A 24,613-nucleotide genomic window follows, 5' to 3' on the forward strand; every position below is an offset into this window, starting at 1 on the left:
AAGCTTAGAAGAAGAGTATGCTGAATCGGATCGCGAAGATGGGTTTCAATCACATGATTCGAAGATCATAATTTTGAGTTGCTGCTTAAGAGTTATGATAGATTGATTAGGAATAGATAACAACATAGTTTTCATATGTAGTTGCATTGTAAGGATAAGTTTTCCGCAATTTTAAAATAAAAGGAAAATTTTTAGTTTTATTTATTTTAAGTATCCTTACAATGGGAATTGTGAAAATTGTTGTTTATATGATTCCATTGATAGCAATATTGGAAAATAGATTTGATTATTTCGTTTGTGGTAGTGTCATAATTTACCAAATAAGGAAAGATTTTCATCACCCAAGTTTCAGTTGGATAGAAACTTGGAATCATGCAACTTGTATTGTATGATGAATGAGAATTGTCATCTTTGGGAAATTAAGACTAATTCCTTGTTCACATGTATATGTGAGTTAAGTGAAGGACTAGGAGATCGGGTACACTTGGTTGTGCGCTGATCAGGTCCACCAAAAAGAACGATAAGGCTATTCGTCATGATTTACTAAATTTTAGTAAATATTGTTGTGCTTACAAGTTTAAGTATAATTCTGAAACATTGGAAAAGTTTCAATGTATGGCAGGACGAATGAGAAGAATCAAATTAGACAGAAAGTTAAAAGTTTCTCCAATCTGAAAATATGGGAGAGTACTTTAGTATCATGTTTTATGATCATCTTAAAGATTATGAAAAATCATATCACAATTGATCCTATAAGGACATGTTAGTGCAAATGTTTAACTAAGAATAGGAATCGTGAATTGTTGAAATGGTTAAATCAAAAGATGAATTATACTTCGTTCCAAAATCGAGTCTTAGATTAATACTCCAAGATCGAGCCTTGAGTGAGTGACAAAATGTTAAGAAAGTTTAAAACACTTATCAAATGTAGAGTAAAATGTTTTCTTACTCTTGTACATTTGAAATCGGTGAGTTGTGATGTTTTGGATAAAACAAAGACAACTAAGGCTAGTTGTGTGAAGTGTATGTCTTGATAAGAATCCACACTAACTCTTGAATATTTGCTTTATCAAGAAATGATTCTTGACAAGAGAATCTTATATGTCAAGAGGTCAGTGGGAGTCTTAAAGATCTTGAAAAAGTTTCAAGAACTAATGAAGAATAAAACCTGTTATTTAATCACTAGCACACGAGTTGAGGTTTGTAACCTATCGTGTTGACATATTCTTGTTTCTGTGCCCATTCTAGTTAAAGTTGACTCTGCATGTAAGTTCTATGAGTTCTCAGTTGTTTGCATAACTACTTGGAAGCAATGGTAGGCCATTGTGCTTCTAGGTGGCAAGAAGTTAAGATTGAACAAGTTCAGTCCATATGAGTTTGGATTTGTCACCAACCTCCTCTTGTGGTTATGTTTTTGACAAATTTACATGGATAGGAACACATACACCATAAAATCTAAGTTTCATAAGGTTTCTCTCGGATTCATGAAAATGATGGTGAGGAAACGCTTTCACTAAATAGATTTTAAGTAGATAACAATTGTGATATTTGCATTCTCAAAGTCGTTAATGGAGCATGTGTGGTTAACCGGCACACTAACATGGACTAGTGAGAATGGAAAAAGATCTAAACATTATGATTACGACATCCCTCTTCATAATTGTTTAGACACACATGTGAGCTATCTAGGGAAAGGTGTATGATTTTCATAAAGTCTTATCAAAGAATTTCGTATCAGAAATCTGAACTTTGGTAAGAAAGTTAATAAGTATTGATTTCTAGAAGTCCAGCTGATTTCTGGATACATGTCAAATCTAGTGGGAGCATAAGTGTTATGCTAATAATTATCATGTTAGTGGGAGCATGATTATTATGTTAAGTACTGTAAGTTAGCAATGTTAATTATAGAAAACAAAAGTTTCAATTTGCAAAGTTGCAGGGTTGAAAAGTTGTTTTGCCATAATTAAGGGAGAGGAAATTATACTTCATCCTAATTCTAAAAGCTTAGATTCAGATTTTAATTAAATTTAGTCAAGTGTATATATGAATGTTGTGTTGGAATGGTTCAACATAAGGATATTCTATATATGGAAATGTTACTTGCGTTCTCAAAATTCGATTATGATTACGACATCCCTCTTCATAGTCCGAATTGTGAGAACATGGCAAATAGAAAAAATACAACAAAAGACTGGTCTAGGATCATGTCTTTATGAATCATATCCCATATGCTTTGGGTATAGGATCGATTGCATATGCTATAATATTTCTATGTGTTCTGAATTTTACAAATGCCTAGGGCATTAAGAAGGAAAAAGGACCAGAACTGTATATGACTAAAATGATTAAGCAATTATCGAGGACAATATGAGGCTTACCAAAGATTGGTTGCTCATGGACAATTGGAAGTATAGTGTTATTTTTGGAAGGACCATATTGCCATATTCTGAAAGGTGGAAACTCTTGTTCAGAAGTGATAGTCAAAATGGGAATATGGAAATGTTTCCATAAGTGGAAGTTATTCATTAAATCTGTGTAAGATTAGAAAAACTTAATGCAAGAAGGATGTTCAAAGGAATGCACTTTGAATATGAGACTTCGTTTCCATGGAATTGCTCTCCATTGGAATACTTTGTAATGTTTGTTGCCAAGTCTTTGTGACTTTTGTGCATAGTCATTACAAGAGGATCAATGCATATAAGTTTACAATCTAATAGATTTCCGAAAATGGTAAGAATTTGGTATTCTTACATTTATCATAAGGATTTGGAGTTGTGAAATTAGCATCATTGAAATGTTATCAATTGATCTATCTCACAAAGAAAAGACCATAGATAAACATAGTGTGCGTGCTTGGAGCATGGCATGACTATTGTTTTAGTTCAAGTATAAAGTTGATTATTCGAAACATTATACAATGAATAATGAGTAATCAATATGGTGATTAAATGAAAGGTGTTTTATTTACTCTCAAAAGTTTTCAGGCCATATAGGTTAGTATTATCCATGTATTTCACTTTGCATGTTTTGACTTATCGAATAACTAAGTTATTCAAACCTTCCACAGTCGATCATACTTTGGAAGTAGGTATTGAGGCAAGACTATCATGAATGGGTCTGTAGTTTGTTTAGGTGGCCTAGACATAACTGTAGTATTCATGAGTGCTCCCGGAATAAGATGCGAGCATTGGATTAAACCCATGCTCATTTGAATCACTTTATGGATCTTATCATGAGTGATCATGAGACAATAATATCCTATTTTCTTCAAACTGAGAGATATGAGTTGCAGTCTACAAGTCAGTTACACATTGATAAAGTGAAAATGCACAAGTGACTTGGTGTTATAAAACGGATTGTTGTGTGTGATTTGATGAGTAAATAGAGCAAGCATATGAGTAGAATTTTATCCATTCCTTTTACCCTTGTAGGGATAAAAGTGATATCTGTGGGCCCCTTGATGATTCAGTGATGACAAACGTAAGTGCTCGCCCGGGCTTGGACTGATTTGATTTGTTCAATCAGTCGGTCGTCATAAATCGGAAATCGGGAAACAACAGATGGACAAATAGTATGATTATAATCCATGTCTCAGTCCATATGGTATCTAGAATGGAGGAATATATGATCCCTTATCTAATAGACATGTCATTGACTAGGTCAGAGTTCGACATCGGATTTTAAGAGCTATGATTGCTAGTCGGTTTTTGGAGTCGTACTTGGAATAATAGTTTTAGACTTATCCAAGTGGGAGACTTTTGGATTAGATGTCTAAGCCCATAACTAATATTGTTATGTACTTGACCCGAGAGTAGCATGGTCCATTTGGGTTGCATATCATCAGGACAATTTGTTAAATGAATTCTTGAGAGAAGGTTATATATATGATTTATTAATATATTATAAGTTATAATATATTAATATGAAATCGTATGTTTTAATTAGTATTGATCAAGAATTAATTTGGAATTAATTTAGTGATCAAAAGCGACTAATTAAATCTTTGGGGACTAATTATGGTAATTAGTTATATTTAGATGTGTTGGGCTTATGATCCATGTTGTACCAAGTTTATGTATGGATACATAAAGAGTGGGGCCACATGAACCATGGATCATAAACCCATGGGTATGGTTTTGGGTTATACCCGTGAGTCTTGAAATCCAACATATAAATACATGTTCTTAACCTAAAAAACGCCTACATGCATGTTCTTGGAGTTCATGGGTGTTTTTGGGTGCATGTAATTCTCTCTCAAGTTCCACATTTGTCCATGATGTGTTGTGATTCCATTTGAGGCTTCCACACTATTGGGGCTAAGTTTTTGAAGGCCAAATTCATCAAGTTCTACAAGCTACACAAATAGGTAAACTTCTAACTAGTATTTTATGTAGTTTATATCATTTATATGCTAGTTGTAAGTTTAAAGTTTTGGAAACAATATTGCATGTATAATTAGAGAAAACATAGATCCAAAGCTTTTAGGGTTTTATGTGCACCATAGGATGTTGTATTGTACTAAAACCCAACAAAAATGTGAAATTGTATGCTAATCCATGAAAACGCACATTATTTACTTATGAGTTGTTAGTGGAGTGTGTATGGTTAACTGGCACACAAATTTGGGACTATAAAGGTGAAATAGTGAAACAACTCATGTTTATGATTGTTGATGGAGCATGTGCGGTTAACTATCACATTAATGCGAGATCATAAATCGATTGAGGGTGTTTGAGTGGGTTTGCATGGTTATTCACATCTTCATTGTGATCCTCGACATCCAAGTCACAATTGGTAAGAGCATAATCGAGATTAAACATGCCACATTCGATGACTCTCAAAATATCTAGGAGTTTCAAGTGATTGAGATTGGTGAGATGACTCTACCTACCTAAAATACATTCGAATTTGATTATGGCATCTCTCTTCAAAGGTTGAATAGAAAATATGGATCCTAGCCTTAATTTAATTATGGGTTAATAATTAAGAATTAAAATCATCTAACTTGATTTCTCTCTTCTCCAAATATTAGATGTCAAATCAAGATAATAATGATCTTCCTCGTCTTGTGGAAATGGTATTCCTCAATCTTCTGGAGATGATCTTCCACTTTCAAGCCAATGTGAAAATGTATTCCCTTCCTTAGAAAATGGTGGAACTAGACATCGTCTCTCTTCAACTCTTCCACCTCCTCCTCCTCCTCCTGTTACTCTCCCACCGTCATGAGTTGAAATATATGAAACAAGTCAAGCCCTTTTGGCATGTAAACATGAAGATGGAAATTTTGTGTGTGTGTACGTTCTGAAAATGAAGTCGTACATTGACAAATTGGATAGGATGGGTGCCATATTTCATGTGAGAAAGAAATTGATTTGGTTCTTATATCGCTTCCTAAGTCGTATGGTCAGTTCATTGAGAACTTTCATATGAGGAATCTCGATGTGAACCTAATAGATCTGACCCAAATGTTGGTGATTATTGAGTCAGAAATGCTTAAGAACACATCTGAAGCAGAGATGCATATAGGTTCTGATTCCAAGTTTTCCATGGACATTGGCAATGGTGACATTAGTGATCCAGAAAAGATTTCTCTTCCCAATGGAAAAGGGCCGTCTAAGTTCAAACCATTTGATCATATGGTTAAGATAAAGGCTTGTTCTAGGATCGTTCCATGTGTTAAACCCAAATAGTCCATTTGTTTGTATTACCAATTGAAGGTACACTGGTTGTGAAGCTGACCAAAGTACATGAAGGATCTCAGAGATAGTAAAGTCAATTCGTATGACTCTACTTTAGGTACATCCAATATTGCTTTATAAATTCCTATTCTTAGATTCTTAATACATAATGTGATAATCACATTTTGATGGTATTAAAATATCTAAAAGGAAGAAGGAAGCTTAAGTGAATCGAGCTAAATCTGATTATGGGAAATGGATTTTGGTCACATGGGTCGATGGTCAGAATTAAGAGCTATTGGGAGCGAGTTAGGATAATTTAATAGATTGCTATTACTCTTTAGAAATTTTTAGAAGTACATTGTTTTCATTTTATGCATTGTAAGGACAAGCTCCAATTTTCTTTTGAACAATAAAATGAAGTTTTGGTTTACATATTTGACTTATCTTATTTCCTTTCAATGGCATTAATGAAAGTGTAGGTTATGTTTCTAATAATAGCAATATTAAATGTGGTTTTGATTCTTATGATATCGTTTGTGGTAATATCATAATAAACCAAGTGAAAGGAAATCTCATTACCAACTAGACTGATCCATGGAATCGTACAATTCGAATTGTATTATATATATGAGATTCTTGTTCATTGGAAAATTCTGACTCAAATCATTGTTTACATGTTTATGTGAGGCAACTGAAGGACTAATGGATCTAGTACATGTTGATATGTACTCTTAAGATCCACCGCAAGGGACGATAACTCTATTCGTCATGATTTACTAATGTTTCAATAAATATGATTTTATTTATAAGATTAAACAGATATCTAATACTTTTGAAAAGTTCAAAGAGTAGGCAAACGAATAGAAGAATCTGTTAGGCAGAAAGATAAAAGATTCTTGTTAGGTTATGTTTTGTTGGTTTGGGCTAGGCATCAATCTATATGAGTCTTATTAATGTTTGTTTATGTAATTAGTGGGTTTGCGGTTGGGTGAACTGAAAACAACATGTTTTCGGTCATATGGTGTTTGCGGCCGTGAACCCGTTTGCGGTTCACTGTTCCTATATATAGGTGTCAGTCTTATCAGAGTAGTTAACGGTTGTATGTGTGTGTTCCTTTGTACCTGACGTTTACGGTTATATATAAACGTGTGAAATTTAGAACTTTCTTGCTTCTACTATTTCTTTTGCTTATCGATTCTAGCTTGTTCTTGTGTTTGATCACTGGTTGGATCCGGATTTGTGGACTTACAATTGGTATCAGATCCAATCTGGTATCAAACTTGTTCAAGCTACATTTTCGGTTGGAGAGTGTTCTTCATTTTCGTCATTTTTCAAGCTTGGTTGCTGGGTCTTTGCTATTGTTCGTGATTTCAAGGCCAAAGGGATTGAAGACCTGCTCGAAATCAACTGTTTTCATCAAGTTCTGGGAGTTTTCAGCTTCAACTGTTCATCAGTTTACGGTCGTGAACACGTTTTCGGCCGTAAACCTATCACATTAACGACTATATGTGTGTGTTCCTTTGTACCTGACGTTTATGGTTATATATAAACGTGTGCAATTTGGAACTCTATTGCTTATACTCTTTCTTTTGCTTATCGATTCTAGCTTGTTCTTGTGTTTGATCACTGGTTGGATCCGAATTTGTGGACTTACAAACGGCTGTAAACCATTTTCGACTGCAAACAACTCATTTTCGACTGTGAACTGCATTGGACCGTGGACTGTTATCAACCATAAACTGAAAACCTATGTACGACCGTGAACCATTTTTTTGCCATAAACCCTCTATATAAATAGTGGGTATTTAGGCGTGTTTTGGGTGTTAGACACGGGAGACACAAGTGACCAAGAGGGGAAGGATGTACTAAGGAACTACCATTGTCATATCTTGGGGTTCTAGAGAGAGAAAGTAAGAGAGAACATGTGTGTATGAATCTTATGTAACCGGATTATATTGAGTATCATTGATACATTGAAGATTCAACTTGTTTTTGTTCTTCTTCTTCTCCATTCTATCTTGCATCATCCACTTAATTGGGATTCCGCATCATTAAGTGGATCAGATTGATACATCAAAGCGATTTGGGGACTTACAGGATCCCATGTGGAGGTGGGAACATATCACCATGGATTTTATCACCAAGCTACCGAATACTGCCAAGAGTTTTGATGTTATCTGGGTTATCGTGGATCGACTGAACAAGAGTGCCCACTTTTTGGCCATCCGGGAGAGCTCATCGGCTGAGAAATTGGTCGATGTGTATGTTCGGGAGATTGTTGCTCATCATGGGGTTCCAAATTCCATTGTTTCAGACCGAGATGTTCGGTTAACTTCCGGATTTTGGAAGAAGTTCCAAGAGGAACTGGGTACAAGGATACGTTTCAACATTGCTTATCATCCACACACCAATGGAAAGAGTGAGCGGACCATCCAGACACTTGAGGACTTGGGACTCCTACCTACCTCTTGCAGAGTATTCCTATAATAACAATTATCACTCTAGCATGGGTGCCTCGCCTTTTGAGCTCCTGTATGGTCAAAGATTTTGTACCGCGGTTTGTTGGGGGAAGGTTGGTCACAGAGTCATAGGAAGGACTGAAGTAGTCCTCCAGACCACGAAGCTTATCCAACAGATCTGGCAGAGATTGCAGACAACTTAGAGTCGATAAATGAGTTATGCCGACCGACACCGATCAGAGCTGGAGTTTCAGGTCGGCGATATGGTACTACTGAAGGTATCACCCTGTAAGGGTGTGATACGCTTCAGAAAGAGGGAGGAATTGGGTCCCTGATATATTGGGCCGTTCCGGGTGATCACCAGGGTAGGCAGGGTGACCTACCGATTAGATTTTCCAAGTGAGGTTAGTTAGATCCACACCACTTTCATGTTTCACAGTTACGGAATTGCGTGTTAGACGATGAGGACATGTTCGCTTTGGATGATATTCATGTCTATGAGCACCTGAATTATACTGAGAGGCCGGTAGCGATATTGGAGAGAAAGATGAAGGTCCTATGAAACAAGGATATACCTTTGATAAAGGTTCATTGGCAACATCGGAGGGGCTCCGAGTGGACGTGGGAGCTGGAGGCGGAGATGACTTCGAGGATGAAGTCTAGTCCAAGTGGGGGAGAAATGTAACATCCCGATGATGAGGTATTTTCAATTTTAACCCTACATATGAAAGAATATTACATTTTGACCCTTAGGCTTGAGAAAGTTTGCAAGAATGGCCCATAGTGGCATTCTGGTGATTTTGGCTAAAGGCCTAGAATGTTGACCGTATGTTGTGTACGTTGAGCGTACTAGGGCGGACCTTAGTACGCTAAACGTACACCACGTACATAGAACGTACGTAATGAAACCTCAAACCCTAATTTTTAGAGTTTGGTCCATATATAAGCATCATTGTCACCTCATTTCTCATTCCCTCATTAGCCTCCATATAAGAAAACATCCCTTTAGCAAACCCTAAGTGAGAAGAGTGCATTTGAGCTCATTTGTGTGCTTTACTGGTGTTCTTAAAGAAGAAAAAGTTGGTACAAGGACTTTGGAGCTTGGAAGAAACTCAGATTTGATATTCTCTCCTTGCTAGCAACCTCCAGGAGGTAAAAAGTTCATAACTTGATCATCTTATCTTGTATATCTAACCATTTCTTCATTTAGGGCATTTTTTGTCCCAAAATGGTGATTCTTGAGCATGACATGCTCTTAATCGAATAATTCGTCCCTTCAGACCTAATGAGGGGTCTTGAGTCATAAAAATGTGGTCTTGTTGCTTAGTTTTTCCCCATGCATGCTCTAGAAAGGTCTTAAGGTGTTAAGGAGTTGGGATTTCATGTATTAAGCACTTAATGAGCATGAGAAGTCATAAAGTTGGAAACTTTATGACTCTTCATGATATTTTAGCCTTGGATCTGCATTTGGACATATTAAGTCGAAGTAATAAGCTCTAAATAAGTCAAGAAGAAAAACTGTTGTGTATGTTATGCATATGTAGATTTGGTCCTGATGCCTTGTACCTTGAGTACGGAGTACGCCTTGCGTACGAAGCCTGGGTTGACTTGGTTGGGTTGACTTGGTTGACTTATTGATTTTGACCAGCTTTAACCAAGGGTATTTTGGGAAAATATTATTAATTTAGAATGGGAAATATTTTGACATTTAGGATTTGGGTTGAGCCGATTGTCGGAGGTGGGAGTTATTCAGACTGAATTCAGACTTCGAGTTAAGCTTTCCTCACTATACCCGTGGGTCAAAGGCACCGAGGTTGGCCTACTAGATTATTTATCCTAGTCAGGATAGTGATATGATAGTTGTAGTTGTTCAATAAATCCATATGATTATCTGTGTTGCTAGCTTTGTGTTTATGATTTTTTGTTGCATATGTCGACATGTTGTTTTGGGTTGAGGCAGTCCTACTTTGTGCTATAGGTTAAGACACCCGGGGACAACCAGATAGACTGTAGGCCCTACGAGGTGGTCCAGTTAGGCCGCGTCCTTTGGAGCGGTCCAGATAGGTTGTAGGCCCTGCGAGGTGGTCCAGTCATACTGAAGGCTCGTAGAGCAGTCCAGATAGGCTGTAGGCCGTGCGAGGCGGTCCAGTCAAGTTGGTTGTTCACACTGTATGCTTGTTTGTTGTGGTGTGTTGGGACTTTGGGTGAACTCAGTAAGCTTTGGCTTACAATTTTTGTTTGTGGTTTCAGGTACTCCCGAGGATCATGGGAAGGCGAAGGCGTGATCGTACACAACTTCCAATTTTTATGTATTCGGGTCTGGGGAAAACTTTGATTTGAAATAGTGCTTTTGAAACAATGACTCTTTTTGTAAACAATATTAATTCATGATTGGTTTTAAAAAAATTTAAATTTATTGTTTTTTTTGGAGTGTTACACTAACCCATTAGGGGTCCTTCCTATCATGAGCCTCCACCCTCTTGAGCCTCTAACTCAAAACCCTAGCATCCTCTCACCTATTTTGAGTCTTGACATCATTTATGAGCTTATTTCTCCATTAGAAGGTGGGATCTTGAAGAAAACGGTGGTGGAAATGTGTATGAAACCAGGATTCAAACATAGATCCAACAAGATTACATCATTTATGGACCTTTGTGAGTAAAAAGCTTCAAACATTCTCATTAGTTTTATAGATCTTGTTAATTTTCATATTTGTCACTTTTTGGTCACTTTAGTGCATAAAGTTTAGATCTTGAAAGTTTGTGACCTTGTTATGGATAAAGTTGGAAACTTTATCTATCTAAACATCATACTGATTCAGATGTGAAGGTTGGAGACTTGGACTTAATGGATTAAGTTGAGAAAGATGTATTTTTGGTCCCTTTAACACTTCAACACTAGATGTTGGTTATTTGGACCATGCTAATGGATGAAGTTGGAAACTTTATCCATTATGGAGCTATTAGGAGCCATAAAAATGTGATCTTGGTCCCTTTCTTCCCACCATACAAGAGTTATGATGCCTTGGTTTGTGTATTAAGTTAGGGTTTTGGTGTGTGGACTCCTTATAGCCATGGAAAGTCATAAAGTTGGAAACTTTATGACTTATAACATTATTTGGGACTAGATTTAAGCTTTAGACGTGAGATCTTATTGGAATAAGTACTTAATGAAGGAAAATGGAATTGGTCGAGTATGTTGGGCCTATTAGTACTTTGAATGTACTAGGCTGGAGCCCCGTAATCAGGAAGGGATCTATTACGCTGAGTGTAGTGACTGAGTACGATGGGCGTACTTATTCTGTGTTAAGCTCTTTTGACTTTTTAACTTTTTGACCAGTTGACTTTTTGATAAGTTTGACTTTTGGTCAAACTTGGGTATAATTGAGTATTTGATTAAGAATTGGTCTCGGTTTGGTTTTAGGAAGTTTGGGTTGTCTGTTCTGATACTGAGGTAGCTTTTAGGCTTCGGTTGAGTAGTTCAAGTGAGTTTCTTCACTATACTCGTGGGTCGAAGGCACCATTACCGGCCAACTAGATTATGTTTGTAGGATGATAGTTGTCTTTGTGACACTTATTGTTATGCTAGTATGTGTTGGTTGTCTTTGTGAATCTTGCTGAAATTATTGTATGCTTAGTTGTAAGGGTGAAATAGACCAAATATCGGTTGAAAAACACCAAAGGAGGTGAAATAGACCAAGTACTGGTTAAAAGAGACTGAGGGTGAAATACATCAGATACCGGTTGAAAGAGACCGAAGGGGGGGGGGGGGGGGGGTGAAATAGACCCAATTTAGTTTTGACTGTTTTGTATGTATGGTATGGGGTATTTTGGGGTAAGTCACTAAGTTTTGTGCTTATAGTTTCATGTTTCTGGTTACAGGTATTTTCAGGTCGAAAAGGAAGGGTTCGACATGATTGCACCTCATCCATTAGCATTCCACATTTTATGACACGATTTGTACTCTGATAACTAATTTATCACATTTTGATGGGTTTTGAAAAGAACAAATGATGTTTCTATTAGTTTAAAAACAAAATTTTTACATAATAATTTTTGGGATGTTATATTATACTTTATAGAACTTGGATCAGATGTTGATTTAAAAATTGGTGAGTACTGCAAGGACAAATATTAGCCGTATGATTGAAATAAGAAAAAGTGCAAATTTAATTTTATTTATTGTCAAATTATCATGAGATAGAATTCAAATATTAATTTTTTAAGGGTAGTATTGAGAATTAAAAAAAAAACATAAAATAGTTGCAAAACAACTTATCAAAAGTTGCTTATTACGTATATCACACTGGGATAACATTTTTTTTACAATCCAGATACTCAAAAATGTTTATTACCAGCGTTAAATCAAAATAAATTAATAAACACTTTAAATAAACAATTCCAAATATCTTAAAGGTATTGTATGTGTTTAATAAAAAGAACTATTTTTAAAGATATTCCTCACTTCATAAAAATTTTTGCAAGCTTTTTTAATTATTAAATATTTGTCTTAGTGTATTTGAAATGTTTTTTTTAATAATTTTTATCTATAAATTTTCTTAGATATATTATACTTTATAGAACTAGGATGGGATGAATATTTAAAAATTGGTGAGGATTGCGAAAACAAATCTTTGGCCTAAGATTGAAAAAGTAAAATGTGCATATTTGATTTTATTTATTATCAAAATCTCGCAAGATATTTGATGTTTTGGTGTACGTGACATTAGTAATTTCCGGGAAATATTAAATGTTTTAAGGATAAGATTAAAAAACAAAAAAAATTAAAATAGATGCAAAGCGTGTTAAGTTTCTTCACCCCACCCATCTTATTTTACTTCGTTTTTTAGTCATAATTTTTCTTTTTTTGTAAAAACCATAGTATTTTTTTCATTTTTTTTATTTTTATTCTTATAAAGATATTAACGATATTCAATATATTAATGACTTTGTAAAAACAATTAAAAATTAATTTTTGACGTTTTTTAATTTTAAAAAAATATTGATTTTTATAAAATATAGTGGATTTTCTTATCCAAATTGAAAAAGTAAATGATAAAGTTCTTCGTAATTCTATTTTAGTGAGTTTATAAAAGAAAATTTTTCAAAAATATTTTTATAAAATATACAAACATTTTGTTAAAATGATTTTAACTTTTTATAAAAAAATAATAGATTGAAATTTTTATTCTCCAAATTAAAGATCTTTTTAAAGGTTTGTTATATATAATATATTATGAACTTTTTGAAAAGAAAATTATAAATATAAGGTTGTTTAGATACCAAACTTTATTTTGAAAGATTATAAGTTTTTTTTAAAAAAAATATTGAATATAGTATGATACAAAATGAGATGATTCGAAATAGTTATGATTCAAAAAAATATTATAATTCAACATATTTATAATCCTTAAATAGTTAATCTTTTCAAAAGTATTTTTTTTAATTAACTATTTTTTATCCCACTCATATAATTTATCATCGTTTGAAAAAATATATTATCAAAAGAATAATGTTAATTGATATTGATATTTAAATAAAATAATAATAATAATTTATATGACTATGAAGACTTTTAATTTTTAACATATATGTTCTTTTTTGAAAATAACTTTTTAATAATACAAATATGATATTTAAATAAAATTCTATTTCATTTTATCAACAACTTTTCAACTTTTTCTGATTTTCAGGAATGAAGTAATCAAATGTGAAGATTACGAGTAGTCAACAAAAATAATGAAGTAATCGGCGGGACCAAACGCCGGTAGGGTTTGTTGGAATTCTCACGACTAATCATTGGAACCATGCAATCAAGATGGATGGACGAGGGTGGAAAGAAGCATGCTACGTTGTCAATCATCAAAAAAGAGTACGAGTAAGTGATCAGATATATGGCGGGTTTGTGGTCGGTTGGGTCAAATTGTGAATGTATTTATTTCAAGAAAGTTGACACGTATGGGTAAAAGATTTGATTTCATTAGGTGTGTTGGGGTTATTAGTGAAGATCATATGATTAAAAAACTTTGTGATGTATGGTTTGGGACTCATAAACTTTATGCATCGATCCCACATTTTCCAAAAGATGGTAGTAATAAGCATATACGACAAGGGTGTGTTAATGTCCAAAAAACCGTTAGCCATGAACATTCTTATGCAAGTGTTGTTAAAGGAGTGTCTTTCAATGAATCTGAATCACCTAAAGTTACGCAGGATTACCATTATGTTGTTGGAGTAAAGACTCTTTCAGGAAAATCACTAATAAGTGGGGGGTGATTGCTCAGCTTGATGATGCATTAAGGGAGGATGTGTATAAAAACAGAGTATGTATGTATTTTAACCACTTTTCAATCGATTATATCTGATGTGGTGAGGGTACGGGTGGATGGTGAAGTGTTTATGGTGAGAGTTAAAGAAGCCCTGGGTTGGGCTCCTTCATTTATTTATGATATTCCACAGCAAAAGGAGGAAGATTGTGACTCTATTGATCAGCAAGATAAAGTGGGTAGTAATTGTTCTTTGGGTGATAATGGAGATAATTCTTTGGATCCATTTGGTATCTATGACACTATAGCAAAAATGAATGAGGCAGAAATTTCAAAAACTAAGTTGGATGAGGTGTATTGTCGAGATTATGGGAATGAAAAAGAAAAAAGCAAAAAAGCCAGGCAGGGGCAAAATAGGAATTGTGCTAAAGTTTCTTCTATTTTTCCTCCATTGAAAGTACCTGCGGCTAATGCTACTCTTCCAGATGGTCCAACCGAGTTTATTTCACAACAGGTCCCACAAATGTACAAAATTAATTCCCTCACTCATCCCCCTGGTTTTTCAAATAAATTTTTTATGGGAGATGATAATTTCTCATATGGATCTGTGAAGAAGAATTATTTGAATATTGAAGCTGAAAAAACTTTGGAATTGGGGGAAAAGATTGGATTTAATATGGATGGGTGTTATTAGCATGTTAAAAGAGTTATTGAAGGAGAGGTTCTTAACAAAACGTAGACATGAATTGCCTTTCTATCAATATACAAGGAGTGGGTTCAATTGATAAGCGGGGTTGGGTTAAAAAGTTATGTATTAAACCTAAAATTATTTTTTTAGCCATTCAAGAAACAAAGATGGTGAATGTGGATCTATTAGCGTTTCGTTCTTTCTGGGGGTAATGTCTCGTGTTCGTATTTTTTTTCTCCTTCTCGTGGCGCTTCGGGTGGCATTCTAGTTATTTGGGATCCATATTTTTTTTCTCAAAGCCGTTGTTTCGTTTCTGATTCGTATGTGGTGGTTGAGGGGGTTTGGCGTCCTTCAATGAGAAATATGTTGTTCATTTCAGTCTATGCTCCTCAAGGACTTGATTCTAAAAGGATTCTTTGGAATGATTTATCGAACTTGATTGGTTCAGTGTCGGGAGATTGTATACTTATGGGAGATTTTAATGTAGTGCGCGATGATACACAAAGATTGGGTTCTCAATATAATCCTTCGGTAGCCACAAATTTTAATGCTTTCATTGATTATACAGATTTGTTCGATGTTCCTATGGGGGGTCCTCGATTTACTTGGAGTGATAAATGGGGGTCAAAGTTTAGTAAATTGGATAGGTTTCTCGTTTCTCAGGGTATTATGGAGTGTTTCCCCAATATTACAGGAATGGTTCTTGATAAATATATTCCTGATCATCGTCCCATTCTGTTGGTGGAGCATAGTGTCAATTATGGTCCGACTCCTTTTCGGGTTTTCCATTCGTGGTTCAAGTTGGATGGGTTTGATGATATTGTTCGTCAATCTTGGTCGACTGGTATAGAAGGTGACCAGGTAGATAATCCTTGGGTTATTTTTAAGAAGAAACTTCAACTTCTTAAATCTAATCTTAGGATTTGGAATTTATCCATCTGAGATTGCTTGTCTGGAAAGTCAAAAATATTGAAGGAGGAGTTGGAGGCGATTGATGCTTCTCTTATGATAAATGAAGGAAATTTTGATCTTCGCCAACGTAGGGTGTCGGTTCTCAAGGAGTCGGTGGATTTGGAGCATATTTCGAGGGTTGACTTAGCCTAAAAGGCGAAAGTTCAGTGGAGTATTGAGGGTGATGAAAATTCAGGGTTTTTTCATGGTGTTATTAATCGAAAAAGGAGGCGGTTAGCTATCAAAGGTGTTTTGATAGATGGCGAGTGGGTGGTAGATCCGATTAGAGTGAAAAATGAATTCCATCATTTTTATAGGAATCTTTTTTCAAAGAAAAATGTCAATCGTCCGTCTACCAATGAGTCCTTTTTAATACTCTGTCTACGGAGCAGGCTCAATTTCTTCAGGCTCCTTTTTCTAGTGATGAGATTAAAAGAGTTGTTTGGGATTGCGGTTCAGATAAGGTTCCGGGTCCAGATGGGTTTACTTTTGGTTTCTTGAAGCGGTATTGGGATCTTATTTCAGACGATGTCTCGGCTTTTGTTCATCATTTTCATAGCAATTTCTCCATTCCTGTTGGATGCAATTCTTCATTCTTCACTGTTATCCCGAAGGTTCATGATCCTAAGTCTATTAGGGAATTTAGGCCTATTAGTTTAATTGGTTGCCAATATAAAATTATTGGCAAGCTTTTAGCTAATAGGTTAGCAAAAGTTATTGCCTCTGTGGTGAGTCTGGAGCAATCTGCCTTCGTCAAAGGTAGACAAATTTTAGACGGTCCGTTTCTTCTTAATGAGGTGGTGGCATGGAGCAAGTGGTCGAAAAATCCTTTGATGCTTTTTAAAGTTGATTTTGAGAAGGCTTATGATTCGGTGTCTTGGGATTATATTCTGGAGATGATGCAAATTAAGGGGTTTGGTTCTATTTGGTGTTCTTGGATTTTAGAGCTTCTTTGTTCAGCTAGGGTTGCGGTGTTGGTAAATGGATCTCCTACTACAAAATTTAAGATGCAGAGAGGTTTGAGACAAGGAGATCCGTTATCTCCTTTTCTCTTCATTTTGGCTATGTAGGGGTCACATGTTGCTTTGCAAAAAGCACATCTTCAAAATGTTTTTAGGGGTGCCTCTATTTGTGGGATCCATATATCACATCTCTTTTATGCGGATGATGTTGTGTTTGTGTCTCCGTGGGATCCCAATAATGCTAATTCAGTTCTTCGCATTCAGAGATGTTTTTATCTTGCTTTGGGTCTTAAAATTAATTTGTTGAAAAGCAAGTTGATTGGGGTTGGTGTCTCTAAGCCTCAGGTCGAGTTGGTGGCTCGTAAGTTAGGGTGTGCTCCAGAATATCTTCCTTTCATTCATCTGGGTGTGCCAGTAGGTTAATGTATGTCCAGAGTTACAGCTTGGTCTCCTATTGTTGATCATTTTTGTTCCAAGTTGTCGGGGTGGAAGGTGAAAACTCTCTCTTTTGGTGGCCGATTAACATTGATCAAGTCTATCCTGGGGAGTTTGGGAAGTTATTTGATGTCTATTTTCTTGGTTCCCATTTCGGTAATTAAGTCCTTAGAGGCGTTACGTTCTAGATTTTTTTGGGGTGCGGAGATAGATGACATGTGTATGCATTGGATTCAGTGGGATAGGGTGCTGGTTGGTAAGAAAGAAGGTGGTCTCGGAGTTGGTAGTCTTTTTTCTTTTAATAGGGCTATGCTTTTAAGATGGAGATGGCGTTTTTTTCATAATCCTGATCTTATATGGGTTCGTTTAGTAAAGGCTATATATGGTTCTGATGGAGGTATTGGTTCTTTGATTATCAAAAAAGGTTGGATGGGTCCTTGGAATGGTGTCATTTGTATGTTGTCTCAGATGGGTGATCGTGGGTTGGATTTGCTCTCTTTAAGTCCAATTCGAATTGGTGATGGTAGTCGGACTTTGTTTTGGACGGATATTTGGAAAGGGGATAGGCCTCTAGCAGAGATTTTTCATAGAATCTTTGCCTTGGATCATCATAAATTTGCATCAGTTCGTGACAGGGTGATGATGGGCTGGGATACTACGTTTCTTAGGAGAGTGCCTCGGGGTGGTCTTATATTGATAATGGAATGTTGCCTACAGGTGGTGGCGAAACTTATTGGAATAATTGGGTTCCAATTAAGTTGAATATTTTCATATGGAGATTAAGATTGAATGGCCTTCCGACTCGAGCAAATCTTTCTTATAGGGAAATTTTATTGGATTCAATCTTGTGTCGAGTTTGCTCTGCTATGATTGAGTCTATTGATCACTTGTTTGTTGGGTGTAGTGAGTTAAATGATCTTTGGAATAGAGTTGCTCTATGGTGGGGTGTTCATGTTCCTCAACATCTTTCCATAGATTCGTTATTGTTTTGGTCTAATTCGTTCTCTTGGAGAAGTGGTCAATGGAAAGTGTTTGACGCGGTGATTATGACGCCGTTATGGTGTATATGGAATTTCCGGAATTCCATTCTTTTTGGAACGGGGCTGCCTATGAAATCAGTAATTTTTGATGACACGGTCAAAAATTCTTATTTTTGAGTTGTTAATAGGTGTAGCAAAGCTAATATAGGATGAACTAATTGGCTTCATAATCTTGTTTCTGCTTGTAAGTTATTGTAATGTTATTTTTCTAGCTTCTTGCTAGTTTTTTAATAAAATTCTTACGGTTCCAAAAAAAAAATAATACAAACTGTAAATCGATGACTCCATGTAAACTTGAGCTACCTACTGCTTTCGTTCAGCAGGCTGCAAGCCCGGTCTTCTTTTGCATGACCCATTTGTTTATAAAAAAGATTGTATAAAAATATCCATGTTGGACATCAAAGCTTATTTAATATACAAAATGTCAACTCAATTAAAGAGTTACTTATAAAAATCATATTCAATGAATAAAAAGTTCTTAATTAAACCATTTTAGTAATAATTAAACATTTATCTCCAGTTATTTAGATTTTTTTTTATTTTGGATTTTTTTTTAATTTTGGAATATATATATATATATATATATATATATATATATATATATATATATATATATATATATATATATATATATATATAATCACAACGAAAAGAAATCAAGAAATTATCTAATGCTTTGCCACTTATTGAGTATAATCCATCAAATACCAAAACATTAGCTAATTTTTGCGTTTCAATTGCTATTTCGAGTTTGCAATCTATATAAATCTTTAGATTAGTTACTTCTACAACATCTCACCATCCTCTTAATGTCTTAGTTGTGGAAACCAGAAAGGGTTAAGAAATCACATTTCAATGGGGAGTGGCTCAAGTTCAATCCCATTATATTCAATTGAGGTGTGACAATCGGTCTTCCAAAATAATATTTTAAATTGTCTATGGATACTTTTGGTTGGACAAAAAACATGGAGACTTTGTCCTGATAGGTCATCAATGATAGCTCCGGTGGGGTCATGTGTTATCTAATCGAACATATTAAGGTATACATCTTCAATGAGTTTGTTAATAAGATAAAAAAATAGTCTAGTAATTATCAAGAGGGTTAGGTTTGATTGTTAACAAAGAAAGTTGATGAATTCATATGAAACAATCATGTATGGTTATGTATTATGAGGGAACAAACTGAGATATAAATTTTGAAGACACATGATATAAAAAAAATAAACAAAGTTGTATAATGGCTATGGTGGCAACTTGATATTGTAGAAGGAAAAAAGTTGGGTAGAGACTAGAGAAATAGAGAGGATAAACACCTCGTCCGAGTTTGGGATGGATCAAGTGAAATCATGTCAAGTTAAGTATTTTTTTTTTGGAAAATTAGAGCATCATTAGTATAGAAATCGGGTCAAGTTAGCGGTTTGAGATCCTCATGTACGATTTTTGTGTACTATAGAAATATTTTGACGACTTTACACAACTATCCTTGGACATGGAATATATTCAAAGGTTCTAAACATATATGGTCGACATCGAACTTATTAAATTACATGGGCTTTATAGGTCAGTAAAGAAATAAGCAATGAGTGTTCTCAAGAATGCATAAAACCTTGATAAGTAATAACTTAAATCTGAGTAACCAAATCCTGATATTTGTTAGGGTTTGGAGAAGAATAAGGTTTCTGAAATCAGTAAGTAGCTTGGATCTACTTGTAGGATAGTACAATAATTTTCCGAATATAATATTTTGACCATATGTCTAGGTTATACGAAATCCAAATTATGGGGATACTCCTTCAAGAAATAGCTCGTATCATGGAACTGCTAGGAGACCACAAACTAAGATTTTATAGTCTTTCAAATTCTTTTAATTACCAAATATAAGATTAGTAAGCATTAAATGTTGATTTTATCCTACAAATAAGGGATGATGGTTTCAAGGCCAAGGACGCTGCCTCTTGGACCCCACCAAAGGCGCTGCCCCTAGGACCACGCAAGAGGGCGCAACCCCCTTGAACCCCCCCCCCCCCCCACACACACACACAAACACACACATTTGTTCAAACCGAGATCAAACTCATTTATATAAACATGCACTCCACACTTCCTAACTTATCTAAAAAAAGACTTGAACTCAACTGATAATCTATAAATTCCATTACACTAGAATGACCAATGTGACAAAAGTTATAAATATTGATTAGTTGAACAAAACTCGTGAGGAACTCAACCAAATATTATGGATACCTTAGGGTATGAAATCTTATGATTTAAGATATTTGCCTTAGAAATATTTGTTAGAACTTGTTGGGGTTTCGGTTAGTAAAGAGATTGTATAAAAGTTGAAGTTTAGCATGTGAGTTCATGTGAATTTTGTTGGTTCTTTCATAAAAAGTTTTTACTTATATAATATGTTCTTACATTTTGTTGATGTTATTGCAAGAAAATATGCTATGTTTGATAACTATTAAATACTCTTAACTATATGAACTATTTTTAAGATACTAAAATTTTAATGGTGCAACACATACTAGGAACGGGTATAGTGGCTTATTGCATAATTTTGGATATTAGTCGTTGTACAGAGTGTTAGTATACGATTAGGCCAGTCTCATGAAGTCTAAGAAAGCATACAAATATATGCAACATTTTCTTTTATGAAAAAATGTAAAAAAAAATTCAACACTCTAGACTCCAAAATGCTACGTTGCAACATGATTTCAACAAAATTATCAAACTTACAAATCCGAATTAGATTGCAATACAAGTGCAAAAAATGGTGCCAGTTGAAAACTAATGATTGTCATCTTTTCAATGATGATGGACGTCTTTTTATAATGAATTCCCAAGGTTTAATGCTTGACACCCCTAAAGTTGTTCATGGACATCTTTTTATATCTAAAAATTTATTTTTATTTAAGTATACATAGAACATTCTTAAAATACTAATGCAAAACCAAAAAATATACAAACATTTAAACATTTAAATCAAGATAACACAACACCAAATCTCAAAACAACTAAATCCTAACAATCCACCATTTACCGATTAAAACAAAACTCTAAAGTTTCATCACAATAAGAAGGGAATGGCCCTTCCTCTTACCTTCTGTTGAGACTGAGATAGAGAGATAGAAAACTGAGCTTTCTCTAAGTCAAAGTTAAAAATAAAAATTAATACTTAAGAAACCCTAGTTGCTTGATCATTGAGTTTTTGGGTATGCTTAACAAGACAAGCCGATTATGATCATGAATTTACATTCCTCATGTTCCTAACTCACCTCTTCCGCATCTTGCATTCTCACAACCTCACCCATTATTTGGCTCAATCCCAGTTGATGAGTAATCTTTAGTTAGTTTCATTAGTCATTAATTCATCTGCTACTTATCAACAAATCCTACTTTTACACTAAAATGATTTAAAGTTTTCTCCAACCTAAGAGCATCTACATTGCCACTTTTCAAATCCTTTTGCGATGCCACATATTCAATTTTATATGTCACATACACACTCTTCTTTCAACTCTTACAAGCCTTTCAAAACATGTAAATGAGTCATCCTATTATATTATTACTTTTTGATTAATCTACTATAATAAATGAAGGTTTTTTTTTGCCATTTGTCACACTCTCATTCATTTTGCCACATGTCATTTTGTGGTTATTTTGAATTAATTTTTATTCCATATATAATTTTGTGGTTTTCCTATTTTATTAAATTCCATATTGTATTTAAATTTAATGATAAATGCATATCAATTTCATTAATGAACTTTCCTTATAATTTCAAAATTTTAAAATAAAATTTCATTAATTTGATTTGATTATTTTATCTAAATGATTTGTTTAGATTTAAAAGAGAAAAAAAAACACTTTAATTTTAATAATTCAATATTTTTCTCATTTTTCTTATAAATTCAAATTGCTCAAATATCTATACATATTTAATTGTTTTAAATACACCCATGTAATACATGGGGTTCACACCTAATATATATTAATTGCAAATGGACTTTCAATCTATTTAAAGTGGAATAATGAATATCAATGTCCATATCATTTGCAAGAAGGAATTGATAGAAAAAATCCATCCACTCTAACACCATTTTGATGTAAATAAATATTATAACTTATATTATTCCTTTACATCAAAATTATATAAGTTTCATATGTTCATTTTGGTACCATGAGTATCATGTTCACTCATTTGTTAAATATGAATATTTCAAATGTAATACTTATTATTTATAATATGATGTTTTATATGGAATTAATATTAATAATCGTAAACATAAAACTTATTCTTTATGTTTTAAATTTATTTAATAATTTAAATACTTTAATTTTTAAAACACGATAAGATTTTTTATAAAAGTGTAAAATTAATTATTTACAAATAATTTATTTGGCTAAAATTGTGTAACAAAAACGATCCATGTAAATATGCAAAATTCTAATTGAATATTGATTTTCACAATCTATATGTAGCATCCCAAAATTTGGAGCCAAAAATTTCATTTTTAATTGAATAATTATGTATGAAACATCAATAGCGTCAACTCATTCCATAATAAAAAACTAGTATTTCAAATAACCCAAAACATGTCATAGAAAAGTAATATCATAGTACAACTCCCAATGATCTCATAATGCGGAAATCATAGTGTGATGCGCTGCGATCATGTCAGCTTCTTTCCTTTTTAAAGAAGAAGTACCTGAAACAAAAACTAAATACCGTAAGCATGAAGCTTAGTGATTTCTCCCATCACACCACATACCATACGATAAAATGCTGTCAGGCATATCTGGGTACCCGACCTACCTTGCTGAGCATACCTGGGTGCTCAACCTACCCATGTCAGACATACCAGGGTGTCCGACCTACCACTATTAGGCATACATGGGTGCCCCGACCTACCCATGTCAGGCATAATTGAGTGCCCGACCTACCCACCGGTCTATTTCAACCGGTAAGGTGTCTATTTCACCCCTACCCTTACCACATAATATCATATCATAAACATAATATCATATTATTTGTCGGTCATCTAAGATACTGGGTTCCAGCCTGGTTGCTGAGCCAAAAGACTCCCACACAGTCGCCCCACACGACTTCAGGATGAAATCGCCATATGTCAATAGTTTCTCTCTATTATCTTGCCACTGTGTCTCTAACAACCTTCTAATCCAAATGATCGGGTCCATATGTCGAATCCTGACATCACCAATCCAAGGCTAAAAGTGAATGCTATATGACCAAAGGCAGCCTTATATCACAAACGACCTCATACGATCCTTCACTTCCTTGATCCCATGACTGCAGTAGTGTCCCTACGGTCTTATCACTGGCTCAGCCAGGTCTAATCTATATAGGGAAATCCATAACGAATCTGTGGATTTGCCACGCCCTCACTGTTCCACCAGAATTAGTGGGTGCTATGGTTCTTTCCCCGATCTAACAACACTCCCATGCTATCTATCCACCTAGTGAATACTACAGCTACCCCCACAGTCTTATAACACTCTAGAACTATCTGAAAATCTTGTAAATGCTACGGCTACACCCACAGTCTTACAACACTCTAGCACTATTTGACAACCTTATATATGCTACGGCTACACCCACAGTCTTACAACACTCTAGCACTATATGCTAACCTAGTGAATGCTATGGCTATCCCATAGTCTTACAACACTTTCCACACTATCTGGCTTCTTGTGAATGCTACGACTATCCCGCAGTCTTACAACACTTTCCACACTATCCGACCGCTTGTGAATGTTACGACTATCCTGTTGTCTTACAACACTTTCCATGCTGTCTCAACCGTTGATTATGGTCTTATTGCTGCTTACTAACCCGATCACCTCCAAAGTCGAGCACACACATACACACGGTCTAACATCCCAAATGAACTTAATTTGTGATTGGAACCCCAACTTGAGTCCTTGAAGCCTGGTAACCGATGCCAAGAAAAGGCGTGAACCACATGTTGGAAATTTTTTTTAACTCCCAACTCACACAATCCTTAGTCTAGACGGCCCCTCGACCGCCTTTCTCCCTGATGGGGATGCGAAACCCATCCTAGTTTCCCACCTATTTCTGCTTCCGAATACATAATCGATTCTCCCCCA

Source organism: Lactuca sativa, chromosome 3, assembly GCF_002870075.4.
Source record: "Lactuca sativa cultivar Salinas chromosome 3, Lsat_Salinas_v11, whole genome shotgun sequence".
NCBI classification, from domain to species: domain Eukaryota; kingdom Viridiplantae; phylum Streptophyta; class Magnoliopsida; order Asterales; family Asteraceae; genus Lactuca; species Lactuca sativa.